Raw genomic sequence first — 12,500 nt, forward strand, 5'->3', positions numbered from 1 at the left:
ATATATATATATGTATATGTATACATTTATATTCATATATATATATATATATATATGTGTGTGTGTGTATATATATATATGTGTATATATATATATACATATATATATATGTATATATATATATATATACGTATGTAAATATGTGCTTGTGTGTGTGTGTGTGTGTGTGTGTGTGTGTGTGTGTGTGTGTGTGTGTGTGTGTGTGTGTGTTTGTGTGTGTGTGTTTGTGTGTGTATGTGTGTGTGTGCGCGCGCGTGTGTGCGCGAGTGTGTGTATGTGTGTGTATGTGCATGCGTGTGTGCGCGAGTGTGTGTATGTGTGTGTGTGTGTAATACGCCTGCGAGAATGCAATTGCGAGGTCCCGTCTCTTTGTCGCTATGCCAAACTTTGCCTCAACATATTTTTCAATATTTCCACCTTTCAATTATGGCAAGAGGTGATGCATTGGAATGGAAAGCAATGCTTCTTGACATCCTTCAAGGGCCCTGTCTCTCCCACGTTTTGCACGATCTCTCGCCTCTTTCCGAACCCAAATAAAGAGATCTTCCTTGTCAATTTTGTTCACGCCTTTCATTTGTCTAAACACAACCATCATGTCACCTCCCTTTCTTCTTTCTTCGACACAGAGAAGAACTTATTTTTGTTTTTATCATTTTCTTAAACGGTCTCCATCCTAAGCTTGAAGCAAATTTGGTAACTGCTCTATAAATTCTCTCAGTCATATTTATATGTTTTTTCTTTGAATGGAGACTATACCATTGCTACATATTCCGATCTAGGGTGGATCAGGTTCACTACGAATTTTTGTCATCATATATCTTTCAGTAACAAGAAACCACAATAAGTCTTGTCAATAACTTATCTGTTTCACCAGATATATTTCTGGTGTGATTATAGAGTTTTTGTATGTATGTATGTATGTATGTATGTATGTATGTATGTATGTATGTATGTATGTATTATGTATGTTTGTATGTATGTATGTATGTATGTATGTATGTATGTATGCATGTATGTATGTATGTATGTATGTATCTATGCATGTATGTATTTATGTATGTATGTATGTATGTATGTATGTATGTATGTATGTATGTATGTATGTTTTCGAATTCTCAAATTTTCTGTTGATGATATAATTATTCCTTCTGGAAGATGAGCTTAAACTAATTATGGATAATCGTTCATTTATTCCGGCGTTTCATCTTTAATAAGACATCTTCTGGATTAACTGTAGTAATAGAGAACTGAACAATTTAAGTAATGCAAATGGCAGAAAAATACAACTAATGCAAGATAGTTTATGAAAAGTAGAATACATGATGGTTAATACTTACATTTAAATATCATATAGGGACAATTGACAAAAAATACACTATACTAGTCTACCCTTTCTACGTTTCTAGATATGATGCGGTTAGGTCTCCTAAATGTAGTGCGGGGGGGGGAGGTAATAGGGATTGAAGGAGAAGGACGTGAGTGAGGTTATGGTGGAGGAGCATGAGAATGGGAAGGAGGGTTAGGAGAAGGAGGAGGAAGAGGAGAGGGGAAGAGTGGAGAAAGAGGAGTTGGGTGAGGTGGAAGAGGAGGTAGAGGGGGTTGGAGAAAAGCAGGTGGAGGGGAATGGGGAGGAGGAGGAGGAGGAGGAGGAGGAGGAGGAGGAGAAGGAGGAGGAGGAGGAGGAGGCAGAGGAAGAAAGTATCGGAGAAAATTTGCGAGTAAAGAATTGGACAATAGTATGCTAGATACTATATTTGCCTGTTTACAGTTAATAAAAAAAATGTCATATTAAAGACGAATCGTGGAATTGAATTTGTATATATATATATATATATATATATATATATATATATATATATATATATATATATATGAAGAGGATTGCATTTTGCAATCGAAATATATAGATTCTCCGTTTCCAGTCTTTTCTACTCCAACAGTGGTTTCTACATTATTGACATATGTGTGATTACATTTTTCACCTGTAATATATATATATATATACATATACATTCCAGATACCAGATATTCAATTTTCTCTTCTCTTAACTCTTCGCGTCATGCAAGCAAAAGCTTTTATTTCAGAAATTCTTTCCTCGTTATGTCGAAGTCTCGTGTCTCGAAAGGTCTGAATATTGCGATCAGAAATTTCGCACAAATTGATGGCCGGTCGAGATAGTGCAAGGAAATATGGTCACAATACATCACTTTTTCTATATGAAGTAATAAGGGACCCCTTATCATTCAAATGAGGAGCTGATAACTCCGGAGAGAATACAAATGGGGTCTCGGAAGGTTCTGCAGAAGGTCCCCGAAGAACGCCTCCGAGGTCGCATGGGGTCTTCAAGAGAAAGGAGGTAGAGGAGGAGGTAGAGGAGGAGGAGGTGGGGGAGGTGGAGTAGGAGGACGAGGGGTCAAGCCTGTTACGTCCTCATCTTGTGACGTCATCATATCTTGGAGCTTCTTTCCTTGGAAGTAGTTGGGCTGGAGGGGGAAGGAGGAAGTGGTGGGAACAATAAACCCTTCCCTCCCTCGCTATCATGGTCATGCGCATTATTCAGAAGAGTGACCCTGTGAACTGCAATCAAAGGATGAAGAGACAGTTAGAAATATATATATATATATATATATATATATATATATATATATATATATATATATGTGTGTGTGTGTGTGTGTGTGTGTGTGTGTGTGTGTGTGTGTGTGTGTGTGTATGTGTCTGTGTGCTTGATGTGTGATGTATGTCTGTGTTATACGTATATATATATATATATATATATATATATACTGTATATATATATGTATATATGTATATGTATATACATATATGTATATATATATATATATATATATATATATATATATACAGTATGTGTGTGTGTGTGTGTGTGTGTGTGTGTGTGTGTGTGTGTGTGTGTGTGTGTGTGTGTGTGTGTGTGTGTGTGTGTGTGTGTGTGTGTGTATAAGACAAGAGTAACGCCGTAGCACATTAGTAAGATAAGACTTGTCTCCCACTATCGGAAAATAAGATTTTTGACAACTTTCGTTGGTACTCTTCAGCAAATAAGTACATAAAGTGTGGTAGTATAATATATACAGAGAGTACGTGTACAGAGAGGAACGGGGATAGAAGACTCAAGTACATGACCTCAGTGGTGTAACCGATGGCTATTAGGTTCTTGTCTTTTGACAATTGATAACCACCTTCACTAGGCAGTTCCATATTCCTTATCACTTGTCATCCCTATCCATAAAGTTATCTTATATTTTTTTTAAACAAAACGTTACAGCACTCGCTACATGGTTACAAAGGATTACAAAGGATTATAAAGGATTACAAAAGATTACAAAGAAAGAGCATGCCGAAAGAAGACCTTTATGGTCCATATCTTTGTGGAATGTGGAAAAGAATAATGAATGAATGGATAAATAAATAAATGAATAAATAAATAGATAAGTGAATAAATAAAATAAATAGATATTGATAAATAGTAAAGAAGCATATAAATAATAATAATCTTTAATAAAAACAAATGAATAATAATGATAAATAGATTAATGAATAAATAAGTAAATAAATGAATAAATGAATAATGATAAATGAATAAAATGAAATAAGATAAATGGCACGCATTACAGAATATTGCTCAGGCGTTTATGTAAATGAATCTTAAAACTTCGATCTATACTACATTGCACTGCCTCTGCAGGAAGTTTATTCCACTCATTTACTACACGGTTGGCGAGGTTGTTTCTTTCCATTACCAAATGAAATCTACTTCCTGACATTTTGAGACCTTTATTTCTTGTTTGGTTTGCATTCAGTGTGAAAATTTCGTCACTTTTTATGTCAATTTCCTTTAGAATCTTAAAGACCTGTTTCAAATCACCCCTGAATCTACTTTTTTTAAGTGAAAATAAATTCATATGTTTTAGTCGATTTTCATATGGTTTATTTCTGATATTTGGAATAAGTTTTGTGGCTCGCCGTCGCACTTTTCCCAATTTGTCAATGTCTTTAATGAGATTCGGTGAACATACAGATATAGCATATTCCAAATGTGGACAAACTAACGATTTATATAGTTTATTAATGACAAATGGACTTTTAAAATTAAAAGGTCGCGCAATCAGTCCTAGAAACTTATTTGCTTTCTCTTAGATGATTTGAGATCATTACTGATAATTACATCGAGATCATTCTCACTATTCACCTTTGTTAATGTATTTCCAAATAACTTGTAATCGTGCTTATTGTTATTCTTACCTATGTGCATAATCATACATTTACTTGTGTTAACTCTCATTAGCCTCTTTTCAGACTATTGCTGTAGTTTACCTAAATATTCTTGAATATCAAATTAGTTTAAGTGATCATTTACCATTCCTCGCAGTTTTGTATCATTAGCAAATTTGAAGACAATATATTTCAGTCCGTGGTCTATACTCATTTATACATACATACATACACCAAGGCTTTTTCCCCCTTCCAAGGGAGGTAGCCAAAAACTAAAAGGCATAAAATCATTCCCACCCATTCCATCCCTGAATACACACCACACCCCTCCACCCTCCCTCTCATCTTAGCACCTCCTGGATGACGGGTCATCCCTGCACCTTGTCCACTGCCCTGGGTCAGAAGCAGTGTCGCAAAACACAGCACATCCACAGCAAGGCCGCTTCATTAAATCGGCGAACCCCCCCCCTCTCCATCCCGCCCTTGCATAAAAGGAGAGGACGGGGAGAAATCCCTTCGGGCTGCGTCAAATTTTGTACTATAAATAGACGTGGCCCAAGAAGGAAACCCTGAGTAACTCCACTCGTATTTTTTTCCATCTAGAAGTTTAACCATTGAGGAAAACTCTCTATTTACAATCGTTTCACTAATTACTAGTCCGGCTTAATAGACTACTACTAATTCCGTGTGAAGCTAATTTATCAAGTAGTCTTTCATGCGGGACGTATCAAAAGCTTTGGAAAAGTCCAGATGTATTGTATCTATATTTTTCTTTTGTCATAATTTGAGATGACTGTGTTGTAGAATTCGAGTAGGTTAGTCATGCAAGAACGTTTCCGTCTGAATTCATGCTGGTACTTTCAAAATGGTGTTCGATAACATCTCTTATAATGGTTCCCATTATTTTCCCTACGGTTGAGGTTAAGCTTATAGACCTGTAGTTCACTGGCTTCTTTTTGTCTTCCTTTTTGAATATAAGGGTAACATTAGCAAACTTTCATTCACTTGGTACATATCCGGATATGACTGATTTTTTTTTTTTTTTTTTTTTTTTTAATGGAACAATAATCTCGTTTTTTTTCATTTCCTTCAAGATTCTTGGATGCCAACCGTCAGGCCCTGGTGTTTTATTAACTTTGAGTTTTTTTTATACATCTTTCAATTTCTTCTTTTGTTATGATTACAGTAGTGAGTGAGTTTCCCCTAGACTTCCACAGGATTCATTTAGGACTTCACGTTGAGGTGTTTCATTTACGAATATTGAGCTAAAATAGCTATTTAAAATATCACACATGCCTTCATCCGAATATTCAAGTTGACCGTCAGCAGATAATAGTGGGTCAATGTGATTACTAATAACTTTTTTTATCTCTAATATAATTATAGATTTCTTTGGGATTCTTTTTGGATTTTTCAATTATATTCATTTGGTATTGTCGCTTTTCCATTGTATTTTTAAGACATTTTGGGCGGGCCTGATTGGGGGTGGTGGTCTGTCCTTAAACGGAATGTAATTACGAATCATCTTAGTAAGTGTATTTTTAATCTTTTTCCATATCTGATCTATAGGTCTTTTGCTTAATTTTGCTTCCCAGTCTGTAAGCTGAAGCTCCTGACGTAGTCCTGTGAACCGAGCTATATTGAAATTATATCTTAGATTTACAACTATCTATTCTTTTTTTAGCTTGAATCTAAGTTGTGATCATAAATTGAAGTGGTTTTATCAACTTCTACATCGGTTATCACGTTTTCGCGAGTAGTGATCAATAGATACATTTGGTTTCCATGTCTTGTGGGCTCTTTTACGCGCTGAATCAACGGAAAAATCTATCAAGTGACTTCCTATATTACCATGATTGAGGCTTGTCCAGTCAATGTCGTTAAAATTTAAATCACCCATTATCATTAAGTCCCGGTTGCAGAAACTAGACAGTTTTTGAAACAACAGTTTTTCGCCTGCTCGTGTTAAAAATTTGGCTTATATATTCCACCTATAATCATCTTTTGTCCATTTGTTTGGGTTAATTCTACCCATACACTATAATATGCATCCTGTTTCACTTTCTCTAATACACAGTCATGGATATTGCTTTTAACGTACAACAGAACACCACCTTGTGGTTCCTATCCAGATGGAAGTTTTTATATCCATTTATTAATGTCTCTGTTATTCCTATCATATCGAGATTTTTGCTTTTGATATTCGCCTGGACTTCTTGGAATTTGTTACTAATACTACGTGCACGTACATGAATTTTAGAAATTCGTTATTATTTCTTTCTGACTCGTCATGATTTTCTACATCATGCCTTACATCGTCCTTTTGTTCTTTACTGACACCTTGCTGTACGCTGAAATTTGGTTCTTCATTGACATTCATTGTCTCATGGATATTTTGCCTCTTTGTGTCATTGTGTCCTACGCTGGTCATTTGTCATTCGTTGACATTCTGTCCGACAGTGACATTTAGTTTTTCACTATCGCCTTGTCCTTCATTGACATCACATCCTAAAGTGATATTTTGTCCTTCACTGACATCACATCCTACCATGATACTATGTCCTCCACTAACATTATATCCTACCGTGATATTTTGTCCACCATTGACATTACACCCTATCGTGATATTTTGTCCTCCATTGACATTACATCCTAAAAGTGATGTTTTGTCCTCCACTAACATTATCTCCTAAATCTAGTCCATTAGCTAACTACTATCTTGCTAAACATAGTCTTATCTATTCCCATCTTAAACCTAAATTTGTTCAACTTCATTCCAATACTAAGAGTCCTGCCCGCATCACCCTTGTTAAAACCCTTGTCTCATTTGAATACCTCTATCAGATCACCCCGCACTCTTCGTCTTTCCAGGGAGTGTAAGTTAAGATGACTAAGCCTGCCTTCGCATACCAAATCTCTAAACCTTTGCATGGTTTTGGTCATTCTCTTCTATACTAATTCTAGTTAATCATTTTCCGTTCTATAGGACGGAGACCAGAGCTGTACTGCATAGACAAGTATGGGTCTAGCTATCGCCAGACAAAGTTGAATGATTACCTCTGTAGAGGAGAGAAAGAGAGTGAGAGGAAGTAGAGAGAGAGAGAGAGAGAGAGAGAGAGAGAGAGAGAGAGAGAGAGAGAGAGAGAGAGAGAGAGAGAGAGAGAGAGAGAGAGAGAGAGAGAGAGAGAGAGAGAGAGAGAGAGAGAGAGAGAGAGAGAGAGAGAGAGAGAGAGAGAGAGAGAGAGAGAGAGAGAGAGAGAGAAGAGAGAGAGGAAGAAAGAGAGAGAGAGAAAGAGAGAAAGAGAGAGAGAGAAAGAGAGAGAGAGAGAGGGGGGGAGAGGGGGAAGGAGAGTGGTTGCTAGTTTTGGATGGCCACTCTTTGATGTCTTGGGGCGCGGGTGCCTACCTTTTCCTCTCACGTTCCCGCCTCGCTTAGCGATTCTTTTGACCCATAATCAAACCTTTAAACCCAAAGCCTTCCAATCCAAGACTGTGGTGTATCGTGTCGGTTTGGTTGCTTGTGGCTGGCCGTGTGTGTCAATGTATATTTGTGTGTATGTTTGTTTGTTTGTGTGCGTTTGTGTGTGTGTGTGTGTGTGTGTGTGTGTGTGTGTGTGTGTGTGTGTGTGTGTGTGTGTGTGTGTGTGTGTGTGTGTGTGTGTGTGTGTGTGTGTGTGTGTGTGTGTGTGTGTGTGTGTGTGTGTGTGTGTGTGTGTGTGTGTGTGTGTGTGTGTGTGTGAGTGTTTTGTTTATACATGTGTGTGCGCGCAAATAGGTTGGTGAAACAGTAAGAAGTAAGAATTATATACAATGAGAAATATACATTTATATATACAAGCACACATACACATACAAATGAATACATACATATAATACATACATACATACATGCATACATACATACTCGTATATCCATGCCCCCATGTGTATATATATATATATATATATATATATATATATATATACAATATGTACCAAGAGCTTTTTCCCCCTTATAAGGGAGGTAGCTAAATCAGAGGAACGTACCTATTCCCAACCATTTCACTCCCCTCCAACTTCTCTTTCGAACCCTCCCATTTCAGCTCCTTATGGATGACGAGTCATCCATACATCCGCCTACTGCCCTGGGACAAACGCAATGCAGTAACACGCAATACTTCCACAACAAGGTCACTTCACTTTATCTGCGAACCCCTTTCTCCGTTCCTTCATGCAGAAGGAGAAAAGATGGGGAAAAATCCCTTCAGGATGATTAAAATATCATTCACACATAAACACCCCTTAGCTCCAATCCACCATCTCTCCCGTCCTTGGAAAACAGTATCATTTATACACATTCTCCACTCATCCCTTTCTCCTGCCTTCTCCCCTCCTTGCTCAACAGGCATTCTCCTCTTGCTCAACGCCCCCTTCACCCCATCCATGCATATCATCCTCGGTCGTCCCCTCAACTTCACTTCCTCCACCTCTTCCTTCCACACCTCTTTTACTAATCTTTCATCACCCATTCTTTTCATGTATCCAAACCATCCCAATAATCTTTCATCAGTCTTATCTACCATCTCCTTTTCCACCCCCGCTCTCCTCCTTAACTCCTCGTTTCTCACTCTATCCAACCTAGTAAACCCTACCATACTTCTCAGACATTTCATCTCAAACACATTTAAACGTTTCCTCTCTGCCTCTCTTATATTCCGAGTCTCTGCTCCATTCAACGCCGTCGGCATAATCTCCCCTTCACACAATCTCCTCTTTGTATCCATTCCCAGTTGACTAATTCTTATAACACTTTTCAATCCCCCAGAGGTATTTACTTGCTTCTCTCTACCTACAATTTACCTTCATTTCCACTCATTCCTTTCTTGCCACATGGGACCCCAAATACCCAAAGCTATCCACTTCCTCCAGCCCCTCTCTCTTTCTAGACTTAGTTCCAGCTCACTGCCGCCCTCTACCCTTGTAAATTTCATCACCTACTTTTACCCACATTTTCCCTCAGTTTGTTCCTATCGCATACCTTTGCGATAAGTGTGTGTGTGTGTGTGTCTGTGTGTGTGTGTGTGTGTGTGTGTGTGTGTGTGTGTGTGTGTGTGTGTGTGTGTGTGTGTGTGTATGTGTGTGTGTGTGTGTGCATATATATATATATGTATATATACATATATATATACATATATATATATATATATGTATGTATATATATATATAATATATATATGCATATATATTATATAAATAATAATATATTATATATATATATATATATATATATATATATATATGGTAAGCATTTAGATGTAGGTACCTTGGTAGCTAAGTAGATAGGTAGGTAGACATGAAAAGGGAAATAACTTTGCCTTGAGCATGATTTTTCTGTAAATAAAGACAAGTAGAAAAGTTGCTGGATAGATATATTAGTTGATAAGTAAATGATTAGATTCATGGCTAAATCGTTTGGTTGAGAGTAAATGTATAAATATATAGATGGTTACATTGTCGGATATTTAGATTGATTGATCGGTAGGAAGGTAGATAAATAGAGAGGTAGACGGGTAGGTAGGTATATGTTTAGATAAATACATTGCTATATAGGTAAATAAGTATATCCGTGCATAGATAGATGGGTACACTGGTAGATGGCTATATATATATATATATATATATATATATATATATATATATATATATATATATATAATGTAGGTAAATAGATATAAAATGTGTAGATAGGTAGATGAGTAGATAGGTACTCGGGTAGGTAGGTTGATGGATAGATAGATACATTGATAAGTGGGTAGATAATTATATCAGTAGACAGGTATATGGGTACATTGGTAGATGAATATGTAGATAGATAGATAAGAAAAAAGGTAGACGGGTAGGTAGGTAGATCGTTAGATAAATACATTTCTAAATAGACAAGGAAGTGTATCGGATGATAGGTAGATGGGTACATAGGTAAACGGCTAGATCGATAAATGGCTTAGAAAGGTAGATATGTATATAGGTAGACGGATGAATATGTAAATGAGTATATAAGTGGGTAAGTAGATAGGTAGAGTCATGTTCTCAACTTTGAGATGAATAGGTAGAGACGTATATCCGTAGATAGGTAGATGGGTACATAGGTAGATGGCTAGATCAATAGATGACTTACAAAGGTAGAAAGGTATATATGCATATAGGTAGACGGATGAATATGTAAATGAGTATATAAGTGGGTAAGTAGATAGGTAGAGTCATGTTCTCAACTTTGAGATGAATAGGTAGAGACGTATATCCGTAGATAGGTAGATGGATACATATGTAGATGGCTAGATAAATAGGTGACTTTCAATGGTAGATATGCAGGAGAGAAGGAGGAATATGTAAATGCGTAGATAAGTAGATAGGTAGATTTTCATGCTCTCAACTCCTGAGTTTTCTCTTTCTCGTGATCCAGGTCTTCTGGCGGCGCAAAGCTGAACAAAGTTAATTAGTGAACAGAAGTGTTTGAACAACGGGAAAAGTCCGACGGAATATCTAAAAATAATTAATTGGGTGCCGAATTTTGCCGAAATTATTTCAGAAATATTCTAAAAGCTTTTCGGTGTTGACATTTTGTATTTTTTGCAAATGTTTTAGTTTTTAGCGATGTCCTTCGCGGAGAAGTAATAATTGTACAAAAGTAATATTAGTAACTTTATGCTGAAGAATAAGTAGTACCAAGTAACAATGTGGAGTAATTAATGAGGAAAAAAAAATTCATCGACACTGCCTTTATTTATTCATTTATATATCAATTTATTTATTTATTTATTAACTATTTATTCCTTTTTCATTTACTGATTTATCTATTCATTCATTAATTATTAGTTTATTTATTTATTCAAATATACATTCAGTTATTTCATTATCTATCTGTTATCTATTTATCTATGTCTTTGTTCATTTATTTATTCTTTTATTAACCCATTTGTTCATCTATCTATTTAAATGTATCCATTTACTTATTACTCTTTTATTATCTAAACCTTTCGGTCCTTCTCTGTGATGACTTCAGCTTTTAATAGACGGAGGGACAGCTTAGGAGGGAGTGAGGGATTTACAAATTTAAACCCAAAACTGCCGACCGGCGATATCATTCAGCGGAGACAAACGTTTCTACGCTCGCAAAACAATCCCTTTTGTGGATTCGAGCGTAACCTACTCTTATAACATATCACTATCACTTGTCACGTGCTAGCGGAGGTTCGAGTCCTTGGCTGTGCCACATTTTAATTTCTGAATGTATGCCTCCTCGAGTTTTGCGATGTTGATGGCTTAGAATTAAAGTAAATTGTGGTTGATAAATACATATATATATATGTATATGTATATATATATATATATACATATACATATATATATATATATATATATATATATTTATATATATATGTATATATATACATATATATATACATATATATATATATATACATATATATACATATATATACATATATATATATATATATATATATAGATATATATTATATATACACATTATAGCTGAGTGGGATGGAAAGACAAACCTGTTTTGGTGAAGACGACCCCAAGAGCGACACAATGGGCTCTGAGCGGGTGGGGAGGTTTCAAAGGGCCAACTTGGAATGGGATTCCATTAGGAGCTTCTTGGAATAGGAATTGTGGTCCCGAGCCGGTTACGTGAAGGTGCGTGCGATATTGTTCTTAAAGATATAGAAGTCCTGTTGAAATATAGGCGATAATGATGATAACTGATGATGATGATGATAATAATGATTTTAAAAAATTATGTTAATAAAGATGATGATAACGATTATAATAATAGACATAATATTAATGATAATAATAATGATGATAATAATAATAGTACTACTACTACTACTACTACTATTACTACTACTACTACTAATAATAATAATAATAATAATAATAATAATAATAATAATAATAATAATAATAATAATAATAATAATAATGATAATAATGATAATGATAATAATGATGATGATGATGATGATGATGATGATGATGATGATGATGATGATGATGATGATGATGATGATGATGATGATGATGATGATGATGATGATGATGATAATAATGATAATAATAATAATAATAATAATAATAATAATAATAATAATGATAATAATAATAATAATAATAATAATAATAACAATAATAACAGCAACAACAATGATGATAGTGAAAATAAAAATGATGATAATAATAATAATAATAATAATAATAATAATAA

The sequence above is a fragment of the Oratosquilla oratoria genome, chromosome 3 (assembly GCF_046742065.1).
Source record: "Oratosquilla oratoria isolate Oo_2021 chromosome 3, ASM4674206v1, whole genome shotgun sequence".
Taxonomy (NCBI): Eukaryota; Metazoa; Arthropoda; class Malacostraca; order Stomatopoda; family Squillidae; genus Oratosquilla; species Oratosquilla oratoria.